The 18,605-nt window shown below is 49.7% G+C and overlaps 31 non-coding genes across 31 annotated transcripts; 24 read left to right on the top strand and 7 right to left on the bottom strand.

The window, feature by feature from the left end:
- Nucleotides 1-27: 27 nt before the first annotated feature.
- Nucleotides 28-100, top strand: Trnav-cac. Its single transcript has one exon. It is a non-coding gene; the product is annotated as a tRNA-Val (tRNA).
- Nucleotides 101-257: 157 nt separating this feature from the next.
- Trnav-aac lies at nt 258-330 on the top strand. Its single transcript has one exon. It is a non-coding gene; the product is annotated as a tRNA-Val (tRNA).
- Nucleotides 331-998: 668 nt separating this feature from the next.
- On the top strand, nt 999-1,071 carry Trnav-cac. The gene has a single exon. It is a non-coding gene; the product is annotated as a tRNA-Val (tRNA).
- A 157-nt stretch (nt 1,072-1,228) lies between these two features.
- Nucleotides 1,229-1,301, top strand: Trnav-aac. The gene has a single exon. It is a non-coding gene; the product is annotated as a tRNA-Val (tRNA).
- A 668-nt stretch (nt 1,302-1,969) lies between these two features.
- Trnav-cac lies at nt 1,970-2,042 on the top strand. The gene has a single exon. It is a non-coding gene; the product is annotated as a tRNA-Val (tRNA).
- Nucleotides 2,043-2,199: 157 nt separating this feature from the next.
- On the top strand, nt 2,200-2,272 carry Trnav-aac. The gene has a single exon. It is a non-coding gene; the product is annotated as a tRNA-Val (tRNA).
- Nucleotides 2,273-2,466: 194 nt separating this feature from the next.
- On the bottom strand, nt 2,467-2,538 carry Trnap-agg. Its single transcript has one exon. It is a non-coding gene; the product is annotated as a tRNA-Pro (tRNA).
- A 402-nt stretch (nt 2,539-2,940) lies between these two features.
- Trnav-cac lies at nt 2,941-3,013 on the top strand. The gene has a single exon. It is a non-coding gene; the product is annotated as a tRNA-Val (tRNA).
- A 157-nt stretch (nt 3,014-3,170) lies between these two features.
- Trnav-aac lies at nt 3,171-3,243 on the top strand. Its single transcript has one exon. It is a non-coding gene; the product is annotated as a tRNA-Val (tRNA).
- A 668-nt stretch (nt 3,244-3,911) lies between these two features.
- Nucleotides 3,912-3,984, top strand: Trnav-cac. Its single transcript has one exon. It is a non-coding gene; the product is annotated as a tRNA-Val (tRNA).
- Nucleotides 3,985-4,141: 157 nt separating this feature from the next.
- Trnav-aac lies at nt 4,142-4,214 on the top strand. The gene has a single exon. It is a non-coding gene; the product is annotated as a tRNA-Val (tRNA).
- Nucleotides 4,215-4,408: 194 nt separating this feature from the next.
- Trnap-agg lies at nt 4,409-4,480 on the bottom strand. The gene has a single exon. It is a non-coding gene; the product is annotated as a tRNA-Pro (tRNA).
- A 402-nt stretch (nt 4,481-4,882) lies between these two features.
- Trnav-cac lies at nt 4,883-4,955 on the top strand. Its single transcript has one exon. It is a non-coding gene; the product is annotated as a tRNA-Val (tRNA).
- Nucleotides 4,956-5,112: 157 nt separating this feature from the next.
- On the top strand, nt 5,113-5,185 carry Trnav-aac. The gene has a single exon. It is a non-coding gene; the product is annotated as a tRNA-Val (tRNA).
- Nucleotides 5,186-5,379: 194 nt separating this feature from the next.
- Trnap-agg lies at nt 5,380-5,451 on the bottom strand. Its single transcript has one exon. It is a non-coding gene; the product is annotated as a tRNA-Pro (tRNA).
- Nucleotides 5,452-5,853: 402 nt separating this feature from the next.
- Nucleotides 5,854-5,926, top strand: Trnav-cac. Its single transcript has one exon. It is a non-coding gene; the product is annotated as a tRNA-Val (tRNA).
- A 157-nt stretch (nt 5,927-6,083) lies between these two features.
- Nucleotides 6,084-6,156, top strand: Trnav-aac. The gene has a single exon. It is a non-coding gene; the product is annotated as a tRNA-Val (tRNA).
- A 668-nt stretch (nt 6,157-6,824) lies between these two features.
- Nucleotides 6,825-6,897, top strand: Trnav-cac. The gene has a single exon. It is a non-coding gene; the product is annotated as a tRNA-Val (tRNA).
- A 157-nt stretch (nt 6,898-7,054) lies between these two features.
- Trnav-aac lies at nt 7,055-7,127 on the top strand. Its single transcript has one exon. It is a non-coding gene; the product is annotated as a tRNA-Val (tRNA).
- A 194-nt stretch (nt 7,128-7,321) lies between these two features.
- Nucleotides 7,322-7,393, bottom strand: Trnap-agg. Its single transcript has one exon. It is a non-coding gene; the product is annotated as a tRNA-Pro (tRNA).
- A 402-nt stretch (nt 7,394-7,795) lies between these two features.
- Trnav-cac lies at nt 7,796-7,868 on the top strand. Its single transcript has one exon. It is a non-coding gene; the product is annotated as a tRNA-Val (tRNA).
- A 157-nt stretch (nt 7,869-8,025) lies between these two features.
- Nucleotides 8,026-8,098, top strand: Trnav-aac. Its single transcript has one exon. It is a non-coding gene; the product is annotated as a tRNA-Val (tRNA).
- Nucleotides 8,099-8,292: 194 nt separating this feature from the next.
- Trnap-agg lies at nt 8,293-8,364 on the bottom strand. Its single transcript has one exon. It is a non-coding gene; the product is annotated as a tRNA-Pro (tRNA).
- Nucleotides 8,365-8,766: 402 nt separating this feature from the next.
- Nucleotides 8,767-8,839, top strand: Trnav-cac. Its single transcript has one exon. It is a non-coding gene; the product is annotated as a tRNA-Val (tRNA).
- Nucleotides 8,840-8,996: 157 nt separating this feature from the next.
- Nucleotides 8,997-9,069, top strand: Trnav-aac. Its single transcript has one exon. It is a non-coding gene; the product is annotated as a tRNA-Val (tRNA).
- A 194-nt stretch (nt 9,070-9,263) lies between these two features.
- Nucleotides 9,264-9,335, bottom strand: Trnap-agg. The gene has a single exon. It is a non-coding gene; the product is annotated as a tRNA-Pro (tRNA).
- A 401-nt stretch (nt 9,336-9,736) lies between these two features.
- Trnav-cac lies at nt 9,737-9,809 on the top strand. The gene has a single exon. It is a non-coding gene; the product is annotated as a tRNA-Val (tRNA).
- A 158-nt stretch (nt 9,810-9,967) lies between these two features.
- Nucleotides 9,968-10,040, top strand: Trnav-aac. Its single transcript has one exon. It is a non-coding gene; the product is annotated as a tRNA-Val (tRNA).
- Nucleotides 10,041-10,234: 194 nt separating this feature from the next.
- On the bottom strand, nt 10,235-10,306 carry Trnap-agg. Its single transcript has one exon. It is a non-coding gene; the product is annotated as a tRNA-Pro (tRNA).
- Nucleotides 10,307-10,708: 402 nt separating this feature from the next.
- Nucleotides 10,709-10,781, top strand: Trnav-cac. The gene has a single exon. It is a non-coding gene; the product is annotated as a tRNA-Val (tRNA).
- Nucleotides 10,782-10,939: 158 nt separating this feature from the next.
- Trnav-aac lies at nt 10,940-11,012 on the top strand. Its single transcript has one exon. It is a non-coding gene; the product is annotated as a tRNA-Val (tRNA).
- Nucleotides 11,013-18,605: the final 7,593 nt, after the last annotated feature.

The following is an 18,605-nucleotide window of genomic DNA, read 5'->3' as shown; positions in this document are numbered from 1 at the left end:
AACAAGGATGGACTCCTCAGGTCCGTCGTTTCCGTAGTGTAGCGGTTATCACGTCTGCTTCACACGCAGAAGGTCCCAAGTTCGATCCCGGGCGGGAACAGTATTTTCCTGCCTATGTCGTATTGTCCTCCAATGAGCCACGTCGTGTGTGGATCTGCTGCATGTCCCTTCGTTTGCAAGTACCACATTTATTGAATTTTTTAGTTACGATGGCAACATCACTATAAGTTGTCTGTGAAGTAAGGTGCACACAAGCAGTTTCCGTGGTGTAGCGGTTATCACGTCTGCCTAACACGCAGAAGGTCCCCGGTTCGATCCCGGGCGGAAACACTTTTTCATCACTTTAAGCAAGACGTACTAACATGCATCTGCTACCATCTGTACCCGAAACCTTCGTAATCGCCTTCACGCGTCGGACCCGAGTGTCAATTGCTCACATCGAATAAGAAATTCATTTGATATTGACGGCGATCTTTTTGCGCTGACTCAGCCACTGACGTGCGATCAGTTTGCACAAAACGCTAGGGCTCGTCCTGGATTTGAACCCGGGACCTGCTGCACCCTTAGCATGAATCATACACCTAGACCAACGAGCCCTGTGACACGGCGAATGCCAAATATTGCAGTCCCTCGACGTCGTCCAGGGTGCCCTGGAGGTCTCGTGTACGCTGGCGGGATGGGGGCGCCGCGAATTCCCGCGGTCGGCGGCCTTCCTGGGCTATTGGTACCTTCATGTAGAGCTGCCGCTGGGCTCGCACTGCCTGCTGCTGAGAAAGTGATTGCTTTTGCTGATATGACTTGCAATAACGACTGCGCGAAACGCCGCTATATCGTTAGGGGTGCTACGGCAGACACCCTCTCGAGCACCCCGAAGACTTCTTGAGCCCTCGGCTGTGATGGGTTCCAGGCTGACAAAAGAACTGTCGTGTGTGCATTCGCTGACGAGAGAAAGTCTGAGGCAAGTTCGAATGAACAAGGATGGACTCCTCAGGTCCGTCGTTTCCGTAGTGTAGCGGTTATCACGTCTGCTTCACACGCAGAAGGTCCCCAGTTCTATCCCGGGCGGGAACAGTATTTTCCTGCCTATGTCGTATTGTCCTCCAATGAGCCACGTTGTGTGTGGATCTGCTGCATGTCCCTTCGTTTGCAAGTACCACATTTATTGAATTTTTTAGTTACGATGGCAACATCACTATAAGTTGTCTGTGAAGTAAGGTGCACACAAGCAGTTTCCGTGGTGTAGCGGTTATCACGTCTGCCTAACACGCAGAAGGTCCCCGGTTCGATTCTGGGCGGAAACACTTTTTCATCACTTTAAGCAAGACGTACTAACATGCATCTGCTACCATCTGTACCCGAAACCTTCGTAATCGCCTTCACGCGTCGGACCCGAGTGTCAATTGCTCACATCGAATAAGAAATTCATTTGATATTGACGGCTATCTTTTTGCGCTGACTCAGCCACTGACGTGCGATCAGTTTGCACAAAACGCTAGGGCTCGTCCGGAATTTGAACCCGGGACCTCCTGCAACCTAAGCAGGAATCATACCCCTTGACCAACGAGCCCTGTGACACGGCGAACGCCAATTATTCCAGTCCCTCGATGTCGTCCAGGGTGCCCTGGAAGTCTCGTGTACGCTGGCGGGATGGGGGCGGCGCGAATTCCCGCGGTCGGCGGCCTTCCTGGGCTATTGGTACCTTCATGTAGAGCTGCCGCTGGGCTCGCACTGCCTGCTGCTGAGAAAGTGATTGCTTTTGCTGATATGACTTGCAATAACGACTGCGCGAAACGCCGCTATATCGTTAGGGGTGCTACGGCAGACACCCTCTCGAGCACCCCGAAGACTTCTTGAGCCCTCGGCTGTGATGGGTTCCAGGCTGACAAAAGAACTGTCGTGTGTGAATTCGCGGACGAGAGAAAGTCTGAGGCAAGTTCGAATGAACAAGGATGGACTCCTCAGGTCCGTCGTTTCCGTAGTGTAGCGGTTATCACGTCTGCTTCACACGCAGAAGGTCCCAAGTTCGATCCCGGGCGGGAACAGTATTTTCCTGCCTATGTCGTATTGTCCTCCAATGAGCCACGTCGTGTGTGGATCTGCTGCATGTCCCTTCGTTTGCAAGTACCACATTTATTGAATTTTTTAGTTACGATGGCAACATCACTATAAGTTGTCTGTGAAGTAAGGTGCACACAAGCAGTTTCCGTGGTGTAGCGGTTATCACGTCTGCATAACACGCAGAAGGTCCCCGGTTCGATCCCGGGCGGAAGCACTTTTTCATCACTTTAAGCAAGACGTACTAACATGCATCTGCTACCATCTGTACCCGAAACCTTCGTAATCGCCTTCACGCGTCGGACCCGAGTGTCAATTGCTCACATCGAATAAGAAATTCATTTGATATTGACGGCGATCTTTTTGCGCTGACTCAGCCACTGACGTGCGATCAGTTTGCACAAAACGCTAGGGCTCGTCCGGGATTTGAACCCGGGACCTCCTGCACCCTAAGCAGGAATCATACCCCTAGACCAACGAGCCCTGTGACACGGCGAACGCCAATTATTCCAGTCCCTCGATGTCGTCCAGGGTGCCCTGGAAGTCTCGTGTACGCTGGCGGGATGGGGGCGGCGCGAATTCCCGCGGTCGGCGGCCTTCCTGGGCTATTGGTACCTTCATGTAGAGCTGCCGCTGGGCTCGCACTGCCTGCTGCTGAGAAAGTGATTGCTTTTGCTGATATGACTTGCAATAACGACTGCGCGAAACGCCGCTATATCGTTAGGGGTGCTACGGCAGACACCCTCTCGAGCACCCCGAAGACTTCTTGAGCCCTCGGCTGTGATGGGTTCCAGGCTGACAAAAGAACTGTCGTGTGTGCATTCGCTGACGAGAGAAAGTCTGAGGCAAGTTCGAATGAACAAGGATGGACTCCTCAGGTCCGTCGTTTCCGTAGTGTAGCGGTTATCACGTCTGCTTCACACGCAGAAGGTCCCCAGTTCGATCCCGGGCGGGAACAGTATTTTCCTGCCTATGTCGTATTGTCCTCCAATGAGCCACGTTGTGTGTGGATCTGCTGCATGTCCCTTCGTTTGCAAGTACCACATTTATTGAATTTTTTAGTTACGATGGCAACATCACTATAAGTTGTCTGTGAAGTAAGGTGCACACAAGCAGTTTCCGTGGTGTAGCGGTTATCACGTCTGCCTAACACGCAGAAGGTCCCCGGTTCGATCCTGGGCGGAAACACTTTTTCATCACTTTAAGCAAGACGTACTAACATGCATCTGCTACCATCTGTACCCGAAACCTTCGTAATCGCCTTCACGCGTCGGACCCGAGTGTCAATTGCTCACATCGAATAAGAAATTCATTTGATATTGACGGCTATCTTTTTGCGCTGACTCAGCCACTGACGTGCGATCAGTTTGCACAAAACGCTAGGGCTCGTCCGGAATTTGAACCCGGGACCTCCTGCAACCTAAGCAGGAATCATACCCCTTGACCAACGAGCCCTGTGACACGGCGAACGCCAATTATTCCAGTCCCTCGATGTCGTCCAGGGTGCCCTGGAAGTCTCGTGTACGCTGGCGGGATGGGGGCGGCGCGAATTCCCGCGGTCGGCGGCCTTCCTGGGCTATTGGTACCTTCATGTAGAGCTGCCGCTGGGCTCGCACTGCCTGCTGCTGAGAAAGTGATTGCTTTTGCTGATATGACTTGCAATAACGACTGCGCGAAACGCCGCTATATCGTTAGGGGTGCTACGGCAGACACCCTCTCGAGCACCCCGAAGACTTCTTGAGCCCTCGGCTGTGATGGGTTCCAGGCTGACAAAAGAACTGTCGTGTGTGAATTCGCGGACGAGAGAAAGTCTGAGGCAAGTTCGAATGAACAAGGATGGACTCCTCAGGTCCGTCGTTTCCGTAGTGTAGCGGTTATCACGTCTGCTTCACACGCAGAAGGTCCCAAGTTCGATCCCGGGCGGGAACAGTATTTTCCTGCCTATGTCGTATTGTCCTCCAATGAGCCACGTCGTGTGTGGATCTGCTGCATGTCCCTTCGTTTGCAAGTACCACATTTATTGAATTTTTTAGTTACGATGGCAACATCACTATAAGTTGTCTGTGAAGTAAGGTGCACACAAGCAGTTTCCGTGGTGTAGCGGTTATCACGTCTGCATAACACGCAGAAGGTCCCCGGTTCGATCCCGGGCGGAAGCACTTTTTCATCACTTTAAGCAAGACGTACTAACATGCATCTGCTACCATCTGTACCCGAAACCTTCGTAATCGCCTTCACGCGTCGGACCCGAGTGTCAATTGCTCACATCGAATAAGAAATTCATTTGATATTGACGGCGATCTTTTTGCGCTGACTCAGCCACTGACGTGCGATCAGTTTGCACAAAACGCTAGGGCTCGTCCGGGATTTGAACCCGGGACCTCCTGCACCCTAAGCAGGAATCATACCCCTAGACCAACGAGCCCTGTGACACGGCGAACGCCAATTATTCCAGTCCCTCGATGTCGTCCAGGGTGCCCTGGAAGTCTCGTGTACGCTGGCGGGATGGGGGCGGCGCGAATTCCCGCGGTCGGCGGCCTTCCTGGGCTATTGGTACCTTCATGTAGAGCTGCCGCTGGGCTCGCACTGCCTGCTGCTGAGAAAGTGATTGCTTTTGCTGATATGACTTGCAATAACGACTGCGCGAAACGCCGCTATATCGTTAGGGGTGCTACGGCAGACACCCTCTCGAGCACCCCGAAGACTTCTTGAGCCCTCGGCTGTGATGGGTTCCAGGCTGACAAAAGAACTGTCGTGTGTGCATTCGCGGACGAGAGAAAGTCTGAGGCAAGTTCGAGTGAACAAGGATGGACTCCTCAGGTCCGTCGTTTCCGTAGTGTAGCGGTTATCACGTCTGCTTCACACGCAGAAGGTCCCCGGTTCGATCCCGGGCGGGAACAGTATTTTCCTGCCTATGTCGTATTGTCCTCCAATGAGCCACGTCGTGTGTGGATCTGCTGCATGTCCCTTCGTTTGCAAGAACCACATTTATTGAATTTTTTAGTTACGATGGCAACATCACTATAAGTTGTCTGTGAAGTAAGGTGCACACAAGCAGTTTCCGTGGTGTAGCGGTTATCACGTCTGCATAACACGCAGAAGGTCCCCGGTTCGATCCCGGGCGGAAGCACTTTTTCATCACTTTAAGCAAGACGTACTAACATGCATCTGCTACCATCTGTACCCGAAACCTTCGTAATCGCCTTCACGCGTCGGACCCGAGTGTCAATTGCTCACATCGAATAAGAAATTCATTTGATATTGACGGCGATCTTTTTGCGCTGACTCAGCCACTGACGTGCGATCAGTTTGCACAAAACGCTAGGGCTCGTCCGGGATTTGAACCCGGGACCTCCTGCACCCTAAGCAGGAATCATACCCCTAGACCAACGAGCCCTGTGACACGGCGAACGCCAATTATTCCAGTCCCTCGATGTCGTCCAGGGTGCCCTGGAAGTCTCGTGTACGCTGGCGGGATGGGGGCGGCGCGAATTCCCGCGGTCGGCGGCCTTCCTGGGCTATTGGTACCTTCATGTAGAGCTGCCGCTGGGCTCGCACTGCCTGCTGCTGAGAAAGTGATTGCTTTTGCTGATATGACTTGCAATAACGACTGCGCGAAACGCCGCTATATCGTTAGGGGTGCTACGGCAGACACCCTCTCGAGCACCCCGAAGACTTCTTGAGCCCTCGGCTGTGATGGGTTCCAGGCTGACAAAAGAACTGTCGTGTGTGCATTCGCTGACGAGAGAAAGTCTGAGGCAAGTTCGAATGAACAAGGATGGACTCCTCAGGTCCGTCGTTTCCGTAGTGTAGCGGTTATCACGTCTGCTTCACACGCAGAAGGTCCCCAGTTCGATCCCGGGCGGGAACAGTATTTTCCTGCCTATGTCGTATTGTCCTCCAATGAGCCACGTTGTGTGTGGTTCTGCTGCATGTCCCTTCGTTTGCAAGTACCACATTTATTGAATTTTTTAGTTACGATGGCAACATCACTATAAGTTGTCTGTGAAGTAAGGTGCACACAAGCAGTTTCCGTGGTGTAGCGGTTATCACGTCTGCCTAACACGCAGAAGGTCCCCGGTTCGATCCTGGGCGGAAACACTTTTTCATCACTTTAAGCAAGACGTACTAACATGCATCTGCTACCATCTGTACCCGAAACCTTCGTAATCGCCTTCACGCGTCGGACCCGAGTGTCAATTGCTCACATCGAATAAGAAATTCATTTGATATTGACGGCTATCTTTTTGCGCTGACTCAGCCACTGACGTGCGATCAGTTTGCACAAAACGCTAGGGCTCGTCCGGAATTTGAACCCGGGACCTCCTGCAACCTAAGCAGGAATCATACCCCTTGACCAACGAGCCCTGTGACACGGCGAACGCCAATTATTCCAGTCCCTCGATGTCGTCCAGGGTGCCCTGGAAGTCTCGTGTACGCTGGCGGGATGGGGGCGGCGCGAATTCCCGCGGTCGGCGGCCTTCCTGGGCTATTGGTACCTTCATGTAGAGCTGCCGCTGGGCTCGCACTGCCTGCTGCTGAGAAAGTGATTGCTTTTGCTGATATGACTTGCAATAACGACTGCGCGAAACGCCGCTATATCGTTAGGGGTGCTACGGCAGACACCCTCTCGAGCACCCCGAAGACTTCTTGAGCCCTCGGCTGTGATGGGTTCCAGGCTGACAAAAGAACTGTCGTGTGTGAATTCGCGGACGAGAGAAAGTCTGAGGCAAGTTCGAATGAACAAGGATGGACTCCTCAGGTCCGTCGTTTCCGTAGTGTAGCGGTTATCACGTCTGCTTCACACGCAGAAGGTCCCAAGTTCGATCCCGGGCGGGAACAGTATTTTCCTGCCTATGTCGTATTGTCCTCCAATGAGCCACGTCGTGTGTGGATCTGCTGCATGTCCCTTCGTTTGCAAGTACCACATTTATTGAATTTTTTAGTTACGATGGCAACATCACTATAAGTTGTCTGTGAAGTAAGGTGCACACAAGCAGTTTCCGTGGTGTAGCGGTTATCACGTCTGCATAACACGCAGAAGGTCCCCGGTTCGATCCCGGGCGGAAGCACTTTTTCATCACTTTAAGCAAGACGTACTAACATGCATCTGCTACCATCTGTACCCGAAACCTTCGTAATCGCCTTCACGCGTCGGACCCGAGTGTCAATTGCTCACATCGAATAAGAAATTCATTTGATATTGACGGCGATCTTTTTGCGCTGACTCAGCCACTGACGTGCGATCAGTTTGCACAAAACGCTAGGGCTCGTCCGGGATTTGAACCCGGGACCTCCTGCACCCTAAGCAGGAATCATACCCCTAGACCAACGAGCCCTGTGACACGGCGAACGCCAATTATTCCAGTCCCTCGATGTCGTCCAGGGTGCCCTGGAAGTCTCGTGTACGCTGGCGGGATCGGGGCGGCGCGAATTCCCGCGGTCGGCGGCCTTCCTGGGCTATTGGTACCTTCATGTAGAGCTGCCGCTGGGCTCGCACTGCCTGCTGCTGAGAAAGTGATTGCTTTTGCTGATATGACTTGCAATAACGACTGCGCGAAACGCCGCTATATCGTTAGGGGTGCTACGGCAGACACCCTCTCGAGCACCCCGAAGACTTCTTGAGCCCTCGGCTGTGATGGGTTCCAGGCTGACAAAAGAACTGTCGTGTGTGAATTCGCGGACGAGAGAAAGTCTGAGGCAAGTTCGAATGAACAAGGATGGACTCCTCAGGTCCGTCGTTTCCGTAGTGTAGCGGTTATCACGTCTGCTTCACACGCAGAAGGTCCCAAGTTCGATCCCGGGCGGGAACAGTATTTTCCTGCCTATGTCGTATTGTCCTCCAATGAGCCACGTCGTGTGTGGATCTGCTGCATGTCCCTTCGTTTGCAAGTACCACATTTATTGAATTTTTTAGTTACGATGGCAACATCACTATAAGTTGTCTGTGAAGTAAGGTGCACACAAGCAGTTTCCGTGGTGTAGCGGTTATCACGTCTGCATAACACGCAGAAGGTCCCCGGTTCGATCCCGGGCGGAAGCACTTTTTCATCACTTTAAGCAAGACGTACTAACATGCATCTGCTACCATCTGTACCCGAAACCTTCGTAATCGCCTTCACGCGTCGGACCCGAGTGTCAATTGCTCACATCGAATAAGAAATTCATTTGATATTGACGGCGATCTTTTTGCGCTGACTCAGCCACTGACGTGCGATCAGTTTGCACAAAACGCTAGGGCTCGTCCGGGATTTGAACCCGGGACCTCCTGCACCCTAAGCAGGAATCATACCCCTAGACCAACGAGCCCTGTGACACGGCGAACGCCAATTATTCCAGTCCCTCGATGTCGTCCAGGGTGCCCTGGAAGTCTCGTGTACGCTGGCGGGATCGGGGCGGCGCGAATTCCCGCGGTCGGCGGCCTTCCTGGGCTATTGGTACCTTCATGTAGAGCTGCCGCTGGGCTCGCACTGCCTGCTGCTGAGAAAGTGATTGCTTTTGCTGATATGACTTGCAATAACGACTGCGCGAAACGCCGCTATATCGTTAGGGGTGCTACGGCAGACACCCTCTCGAGCACCCCGAAGACTTCTTGAGCCCTCGGCTGTGATGGGTTCCAGGCTGACAAAAGAACTGTCGTGTGTGCATTCGCGGACGAGAGAAAGTCTGAGGCAAGTTCGAGTGAACAAGGATGGACTCTTCAAGTCCGTCGTTTCCGTAGTGTAGCGGTTATCACGTCTGCTTCACACGCAGAAGGTCCCCGGTTCGATCCCGGGCGGGAACAGTATTTTCCTGCCTATGTCGTATTGTCCTCCAATGAGCCACGTCGTGTGTGGATGTGCTGCATGTCCCTTCGTTTGCAAGTACCACATTTATTGAATTCTTTAGTTACGATGGCAACATCACTATAAGTTGTCTGTGAAGTAAGGTGCACACAAGCAGTTTCCGTGGTGTAGCGGTTATCACGTCTGCCTAACACGCAGAAGGTCCCCGGTTCGATCCCGGGCGGAAACACTTTTTCATCACTTTAAGCAAGACGTACTAACATGCATCTGCTACCATCTGTACCCGAAACCTTCGTAATCGCCTTCACGCGTCGGACCCGAGTGTCAATTGCTCACATCGAATAAGAAATTCATTTGATATTGACGGCGATCTTTTTGCGCTGACTCAGCCACTGACGTGCGATCAGTTTGCACAAAACGCTAGGGCTCGTCCGGGATTTGAACCCGGGACCTCCTGCACCCTAAGCAGGAATCATACCCCTAGACCAACGAGCCCTGTGACACGGCGAACGCCAATTATTCCAGTCCCTCGATGTCGTCCAGGGTGCCCTGGAAGTCTCGTGTACGCTGGCGGGATGGGGCGGCGCGAATTCCCGCGGTCGGCGGCCTTCCTGGGCTATTGGTACCTTCATGTAGAGCTGCCGCTGGGCTCGCACTGCCTGCTGCTGAGAAAGTGATTGCTTTTGCTGATATGACTTGCAATAACGACTGCGCGAAACGCCGCTATATCGTTAGGGGTGCTACGGCAGACACCCTCTCGAGCACCCCGAAGACTTCTTGAGCCCTCGGCTGTGATGGGTTCCAGGCTGACAAAAGAACTGTCGTGTGTGCATTCGCGGACGAGAGAAAGTCTGAGGCAAGTTCGAGTGAACAAGGATGGACTCTTCAAGTCCGTCGTTTCCGTAGTGTAGCGGTTATCACGTCTGCTTCACACGCAGAAGGTCCCCGGTTCGATCCCGGGCGGGAACAGTATTTTCCTGCCTATGTCGTATTGTCCTCCAATGAGCCACGTCGTGTGTGGATCTGCTGCATGTCCCTTCGTTTTGCAAGTACCACATTTATTGAATTTTTTAGTTACAATGGCAACATCACTATAAGTTGTCTGTGAAGTAAGGTGCACACAAGCAGTTTCCGTGGTGTAGCGGTTATCACGTCTGCCTAACACGCAGAAGGTCCCCGGTTCGATCCCGGGCGGAAACACTTTTTCATCACTTTAAGCAAGACGTACTAACATGCATCTGCTACCATCTGTACCCGAAACCTTCGTAATCGCCTTCACGCGTCGGACCCGAGTGTCAATTGCTCACATCGAATAAGAAATTCATTTGATATTGACGGCGATCTTTTTGCGCTGACTCAGCCACTGACGTGCGATCAGTTTGCACAAAACGCTAGGGCTCGTCCGGGATCTGAACCCGGGACCTCCTGCACCCTAAGCAGGAATCATACCCCTAGACCAACGAGCCCTGTGACACGGCGAACGCCAATTATTCCAGTCCCTCGATGTCGTCCAGGGTGCCCTGGAAGTCTCGTGTACGCTGGCGGGATGGGGGCGGCGCGAATTCCCGCGGTCGGCGGCCTTCCTGGGCTATTGGTACCTTCATGTAGAGCTGCCGCTGGGCTCGCACTGCCTGCTGCTGAGAAAGTGATTGCTTTTGCTGATATGACTTGCAATAACGACTGCGCGAAACGCCGCTATATCGTTAGGGGTGCTACGGCAGACACCCTCTCGAGCACCCCGAAGACTTCTTGAGCCCTCGGCTGTGATGGGTTCCAGGCTGACAAAAGAACTGTCGTGTGTGCATTCGCGGACGAGAGAAAGTCTGAGGCAAGTTCGAGTGAACAAGGATGGACTCCTCAAGTCCGTCTTTTCCGTAGTGTAGCGGTTATCACGTCTGCTTCACACGCAGAAGGTCCCCGGTTCGATCCCGGGCGGGAACAGTATTTTCCTGCCTATGTCGTATTGTCCTCCAATGAGCCACGTCGTGTGTGGATCTGCTGCATGTCCCTTCGTTTTGCAAGTACCACATTTATTGAATTTTTTAGTTACAATGGCAACATCACTATAAGTTGTCTGTGAAGTAAGGTGCACACAAGCAGTTTCCGTGGTGTAGCGGTTATCACGTCTGCCTAACACGCAGAAGGTCCCCGGTTCGATCCCGGGCGGAAACACTTTTTCATCACTTTAAGCAAGACGTACTAACATGCATCTGCTACCATCTGTACCCGAAACCTTCGTAATCGCCTTCACGCGTCGGACCCGAGTGTCAATTGCTCACATCGAATAAGAAATTCATTTGATATTGACGGCGATCTTTTGGCGCTGACTCAGCCACTGACGTGCGATCAGTTTGCACAAAACGCTGGGGCTCGTCCGGGATTTGAACCCGGGACCTCCTGCAACCTAAGCAGGAATCATACCCCTTTTTTTTTTTTTTTTTTTTTTTTTTTTTTTTTTTTTTTTTTTCACTACAGCTTATGTCCTGCTGCCACAAATGAGCTACAATCCTATTCAATGAAAAATTGTGTCCGAAAGGAATCAAATCTACTTGAAATGATACGTGGCTATCAGCACCGTTATTCCACACACATGCTCGACTGTGCGCAGACGCCTGTGGCGTAGCTCTTGGGTCAGACGCAGTAGTTCCAACAAAAACTCTCCTGATTGGCACAGTGCCGAAAATTTCGCTACAGAACCCCCTTGTCTTGCTTGTGCTTCAGGTAGATGCCGGTTTGCAGCCAGGAAGCGGACAGCAGCAACTTTCAACTAGTTTTGTAGTACTCAAACAACACAGTAAAACAGCATGCATCTTTTGCAGAACTGGAAAAAGTCGACTGTGACAGGATTCGAACCTGCAATCTTCGGATCCGAAGGCCGATGCCTTATCCATTTTTTTTTTTTTTTTTTTTTATCCGAAGTCCGGCGCCTTATCCATTTTTTTTTTTTTTTTTTTTTTTTTTTTTTTTTTTTTTTATGCACGTGGGTGCTAGGCAGCCGGCGGCAAGGTGGGCAGGGGTCGCAATCCGGAGGCCTGGCCACGATGTCACCGCCATACCCCGCACCCAATAGCATGGTTTTGTGATTTGATTTTATTGTTATGTATTCATTATTATATTTTGGTTAATTTGCAAGGTGGCGTCATGTGTGTTCCATTATGTTTATAGATATAAACAGAATGATAAAAAGAAATCCATGTCTGGTCTGTGGATTACGCAGCACACCATGAATCCAGCACAGCAGATACTCAAAGTTGGTCTTCACGTAGAATAATTGTCCCAGTGGCCATGTCGTTGATGAGTATTGTGCATTCGGTTTCCCGATCGTTGATTGTGGATTGCTGCTTCTCAAAACCCTGAGCATGCCATGCGTTGGAAGATGAGCGCTGGTAACGTGGTGACACCAAGAGCAGGGACATGCCAAACAACCATTTCCCGTCTCGTAAAGCCTCTTGATAGGAGGAAGAGAAGCTGCTGGAAACTCCTGGTTCGTACGAAATCGTCATGCAGCTTTGATGAAAGATAATGCGAAATGAAAGTAAACAAATGAGGTGCCTCTTCTGGGTGACGCCCTGCGGAACCAAAAGTAAAGTGCTGTCATTTGAAAATGAAAAGGAACTCCCAAAGACAATTAAATGTTCGAGGCCGAGTGCAGTGCACTGTGTACCGTCGTGTGACCCATGATGCAAATCACCCGCATCTGATGGTGCGGAGGAGACCAAATCCATGGAAACAAACAATATAACAAAGTAGTGAAAAAAAAAGAAAGAAAACTCCGTCCAATGGATCTGTAAACTTAAATTCTTCCATCACTTAAAGCAATAGTGAGAAAATTTTGAAACTGGTCTTTATACTGTCGCAATTTCTTAATCGCATAATACTCTTCGATGAGGTACATCTGATAATCGTGTAGCGTTGGCGTTGTATGGACAAGCATGTAATAGACGAACTGGCCCATGAGCCAGACATAACTATTATTCTTAGATTGAGGATAAAGCTGCCAGTCTGGTTGGAGCGCGTCTTGAAGTTGAATGGAAGTATCCGACGTCCTATTAATGACAGCGAGTTTCTTTCGTGTCCACTGCCATATTTGTGTTTGATCCCTGCAGTGGAAGAGATGCGGCAGCGTTTCCACTAGGTTACACTTCTCACAAAACGGGGTGGGCCGCAGCTTGATTTTGTGCAATTTCTCGCCAGTGGGAATCACCTCATTGACAGCGTCATACCAAGCAGCTCGAACTCTGGAGCGAAGGAGCGAATAACTAATGTTCTTCCAGACATTTCTCCAGTTTTTGCCTAAATATTTCTTCTCAATTGGGTTCTCCAGCTGCCATTGAGTAAGAGCACGATAGGTCGCCGCCGTGTTGAACGGATGCGGGTTGTCCTGAACATAGCTTAGCTCCACATAATACCGCCGGATATAGCCAAGCTCAGGATGAATGTGGCCCACAGACGCTGGCGCAGACAAATCCTTTGGACGTAAGGTGTTGAAAAGCCGTGCAGTGAGACTATTTGGGTTACTGTGTAGTATGCGGGAAGTACGAGTTAAAAAAGTCGCCACACATTGGGATTCAACGTCTTTGACGCCTAAGCCACCTCGGGAACGAAGTAACGAGGTAGCTTTAAAGGAAACTTTAAAGATGTTCCCTCTCCAGACATACCAGCAAGCAAGTGCTAAAATTTTTTTCTCAATGGCTGTCGGGATTGGTAAAACAGCGGCAGTGTGATAGAGCTTACTGAAAACGTAACTATTAATAAACTGTGCCCTCTGCATCCGGTCTAAAGACCGCATGTTATGTTCTTTGATCACCGCACGTAAGATGGTAAGCTTGCGTTCCCAATTCACGTGGAGCATGGCGTGGGGGTTCGGTGATATAACCAGGCCTAGATGCCACAGGTCTGCGGTCCTGTCCAACCAAGAAATATCGATAGAATTGGGGTTGCGACCTAACGGCATGATTTTGGACTTTCGCTCATTAAGTCGAGCGCCACAAGCGACAGAGTACTGATGGACAATCCGACGAACTGACCCCAGCTCTTCGGTGTTAGTAATAAGCACACTGATATCGTCGGCATAGGCGTGGCAGACCGTTTTGGTGTTTAACGTTTGCAACCCGTGTAAAGTTACGTAAAACTTTTTAAGAAGTGGCTCTATAGCGATCGAGAATAACGTCATAGAAAGGGGGCACCCTTGTCGCACTGCTTGTCGTATGGGCACGGGGGCGGTTAACTGGCCGTTAACCTTCACGCGTGAAGACGTTCCGCAGATACATTTCTGAATAAGCTGTCGAAAACGCTCGTTGAATCCCATTTGACTCATTGTGCGCAATAAAAAACCGTGATTAATTCTGTCAAACGCCTTATCGAAGTCGAGAAACAATAACGCCAAATCAGTGTTGGTAATCCAAATTAAATAAGTCAGGTCGCGATATTCACACAGGGCATTCAACATCGATCGACCACTGACTGCACCCGTCTGATAAGGGCCAAGTACTTTGCCAAGAAGTACTTTAAGCCTGGTGTTTATAATCCTAGTCAAGATCTTGAAATCAGAGTTAAGCAACGTAATGGGCCGAAAGTCATGTAACACAGTCGGATTGGAAGTTTTAGGAACCAGGACAACCATTCCTTCCGTGAACTGCGGGGGGAAGGCAGCATGCGATAACAGTTCGTTATACATGGCGGTCAATTCGTCGCCGATCACATCCCAGAACCGTGAATAAAATTCGACCGGCAAGCCGTCTAAGCCGGCAGCTTTGTTCTTGGCAGCGCACGCGAGGATGGACTTAACTTCAGAGTTGGTGACAGTGGCCAAGAGAGCAGCGTTATCATCCTGATCCACTGTGGAGGCGACGTCGTTTAACAAATCATCCCCCGCCGATAGATCGGTATCTGACTCGGAATAATGTTGTCGAAAATAATTGAAGACATGCGTCTTGATAGCACCCTGTTCATTGTACAGATTCCCGCCAGCATCCTTCAGATGAGCAATAATTTTTTGTTTACCACGTTTGGTTTCCCGTATGAGATGGAATAACGATGCAGACTCGTGGGAGACGTCATCAGAAGAGCGTGATCGGACCCGAGTGCCAACAAGTGCTTCACGAACCAAAGCAGTAATTTTGGCTTTGATACGCTTGATGCGGATCAGGTTGTCGGACAAAGCAGATGGATCGCTGTACAGCTGGCGTAAACCGAGGAAATAAAATTCTAGAGACCGTTTCCTCCAATAAGCCCTGGTCCTGGCAAACTGGCAAATACATTTCTTAATCCGCGGCTTAACAAACTCCGTCCACCAAAGAACGCGCTCCCTATACCGAGCTTGCCTCTGGAGGCACTGCTGCCAGGTGTCAACGAGGCAACGCCGTAAATCCGCTTCATCGAGCAGCGAGACATTCAGCTGCCACGTGCCGCGTCCCAAAAATGTCTTCTGCCGCACATGCCGAATCGTTATATGGTATGCGGAGTGGTCACTAAAACTGAGCGGCCATAGTTCACAATCACGAATGGTATGTAAAAGATCTTGAGAAACATAAAACCTATCCAGACGGCTAGAAGAAGCAGCGCTCACATAGGTATATCCCATCGTGTGTGGTCGAAGGTGACACCAACTATCTTGTAAATGCAGTCCATCTGTTAACGTTAGTAGCTCGGGACAAAAATTAAAATGCGGACTTTGATCTTCGTTGCGTAAAACGCAGTTGAAATCCCCACCCAGGATGATCTTCAGTCGAACGTTCGGCAATAAGGTCACAACTTCAGCCCTAAAAAATTCACTTCTGTCCCTTCTGCCAGCGGACCCTGTCGGGGCGTACACGTTCAGGAGAAGCAAATCCTGTAATTGGGCGGCAATGCCGCGTCCCGTTTCTAAAATCGCTGTAGGTTGGTAAACGATGCCAGCTTTGAATAAAATCGCAGTGCCCGCCTCAGTGCCAAGATTTAATATGGCATCATACCCAGGTATTTCTCCAACCTTGGGGGACACAACTTCTTGGAAGAAAACTATATCTATATCGGCGGCATATAGATAGTCGGTCAAGCATTTAAGTTTGACATCGGATGCGATCCTATTCAAATTAACTGTGGCTAGTTTATAATCTTGCATGGTGGGGATAGAAGGGGTCCGTGTTATTCACTTTCGTCTGCCCAAGACTTCTCGGCTGGCGTATGCTGATGGCCAGTATCCATCAGCTCAGGACTCGGACGGTCGACATGCATCTCCATATCGGCCTCCCCAACGTGGCGCGCGACGGAACCCATTTCATCTGTGCCGCCGCGTTCACTGCCGTCTTTTCGGATCTGCTTTATTGTGCGCTGCAGTTTCTTTTCCAGAGTGCGGATCTCCTCCGCACTCTGCTTCCGTGCCGACCGCTTAGATTTCCCAGTTCTTGGGGGAGGTGCGTCGGCGTCAGAAACGGTTTTGACGTCCGTCAAGAGGCTGTGTGTAGACCCTTCCTCAGATAGGTCACTGCCGAGAGGGAGGGGCGTGGGGGGCGCAACGTCAGGGGGGCAAGAAACGCGCGACCTCTCGCCACCATCCGACAACTGTTTCAGCTCGACGGACGTAGTTGGAGTAGGGACGGGAGTCGGTCCTGCATGGTCGGCACGAAGGCCGACAGTCGGGGAAACCTGCAGGTGTGCTGCGTGGCTGTCGATATCGGTGACATCACTACGAACGGGACATTCGGGGGTTGCCGCAGAGTTGTTGACAATGACCGCGCCGGCGTCTGGGGTCACCGCAGCCTGTTGGTGGAGCGTCGGTTGTGTCGGAGGCGACTCCATCAATGTCTGCGCGTAAGACAACCGATTGCCATCGTGCCCATCGAGAGGTGTAAGACGATGTTGCATTCCTCGGCGACCCGCCCGGACACGGGGACAAGCAGATTTTAAATGGTCGGTAGAACCACATATTACGCAAGTTCGCGGTTGTCCTTCGTACATCACCAGCGCTCGAAAACCCTGCACCAAAATGTTGGACGGGATGTTTATTTATTTATTTTTTATTTATTTATTTATTGTTCCGTGGGACCACATTTAGGAGAAGTCTCCATGGTCATGGAACGAGTCAATACATGAAATTATAACACGATTGTAGAAACAGATAAAATGAAATATAAGAAACATATTCAGGCGACAAGTCGTTAGTTTAAATAAAGAAAATCAAAAATGTACACTGGAATTTGCTTAATTTTGTATCTCTTCCAGGAGCTCCTCGACAGAATAGAAGGAGTGAACCATGAGGAAACTCTTCAGTTTAGACTTAAAAGTGTTTGGGCTACTGCTAAGATTTTTGAGTTCTTGTGGTAGCTTATTGAAAATGGATGCAGCAGAATACTGCACTCCTTTCTGCACAAGAGTCAAGGAAGTGCATTCCACATGCAGATTTGATTTCTGCCGAGTATTAACTGAGTGAAAGCTGCTAACTCTTGGGAATAAGCTAATATTGCTAACAACAAACGACATTAAAGAAAATACATACTGTGAGGGCAATGTCAAAATTCCCAGACTATTGAATAGGGGTCGACAAGAGGTTTTCGAACTTACACCATACATAGCTCGAACAGCCCGTTTTTGAGCCAAAAATACCCTTTTTGAATCAGAAGAATTACCCCAAAAAATAATACCATATGACATAAGCGTATGAAAATATGCGAAGTATACTACTTTTCGTGTTGAAATGTCACTTATTTCAGATACTGTTCTAATGGTAAATAAAGCGGCATTTAGTTTCTGAACAAGATCCTGAACATGGGCTTTCCACAACAGCTTACTATCTATCTGTACGCCTAGGAACTTGAACTGTTCCGTCTCGCTTATAACATGCCCATCCTGTCTGATTAAAATGTCAGTTCTTGTTGAATTGTGGGTTAGAAACTGTAAAAACTGAGTCTTACTGTGATTTAGCATCAAATTATTTTCCACAAGCCACGAACTTATATCATGAACTACATTATTTGATAATGTTTCAATATTACACACAAGATCCTTCACTACCAAGGTGGTGTCATCAGCAAACAGAAATATTTTTGAATCACCTGTAATACTAGAAGGCATATCATTTACATAAATAAGGAACAGCAGTGGCCCCAGCACCGACCCTTGGGGAACGCCCCATTTAACAGTGCCCCATTGGGACTGAACATCATTACCACTCTCAATATTGCGGAGGATTACCTTCTGCTTTCTGTTCTTAAAGTAGGAGGCGAACCAATTGTAAGCTACTCCCCTTACTCCATAATGTTCCAACTTCTGCAGTAATATTTTGTGGTCAACACAGTCAAAAGCCTTCGTTAAATCAAAGAAAACACCTAACGTTCGCAACCTTTTATTTAATCCGTCCAAAACCTCACAGAGAAAAGAGAATATAGCATTTTCAGTTGTTAAACCGTTTCTAAAACCAAACTGTACATTTGACAGCAAATTATGTGAATTTAAATGCTGCAGTAACCTTGTATATACAACCCTCTCAATAACTTTAGCAAACACTGATGGCATAGAAATAGGTCTATAATTGTCAACATTATCCCTGTCTCCCTTTTTATAAAGTGGCTTCACTACCGAGTACTTTAATCGGTCAGGAAACCGACCACTCCTAAAGGAAAAGTTACAGATATGGCTAAGTACTGAGCTAACATACGTGGAACAATACTTCAGTATTCTGCTAGATACCCCGTCATATCCATGAGAGTTCTTGGTCTTTAGTGATTTAATTATTAACTCAATCTCCCTCTTGTCAGTATCATGGAGGAGCATTTCAGGTAACAGTCT

This window comes from Schistocerca americana, unplaced genomic scaffold (assembly GCF_021461395.2).
Source record: "Schistocerca americana isolate TAMUIC-IGC-003095 unplaced genomic scaffold, iqSchAmer2.1 HiC_scaffold_220, whole genome shotgun sequence".
In the NCBI taxonomy this organism is placed as follows: Eukaryota; Metazoa; Arthropoda; class Insecta; order Orthoptera; family Acrididae; genus Schistocerca; species Schistocerca americana.
Note: the sequence above shows the minus strand (reverse complement) of the source record. Positions and strands in the feature narration are given on the sequence as shown.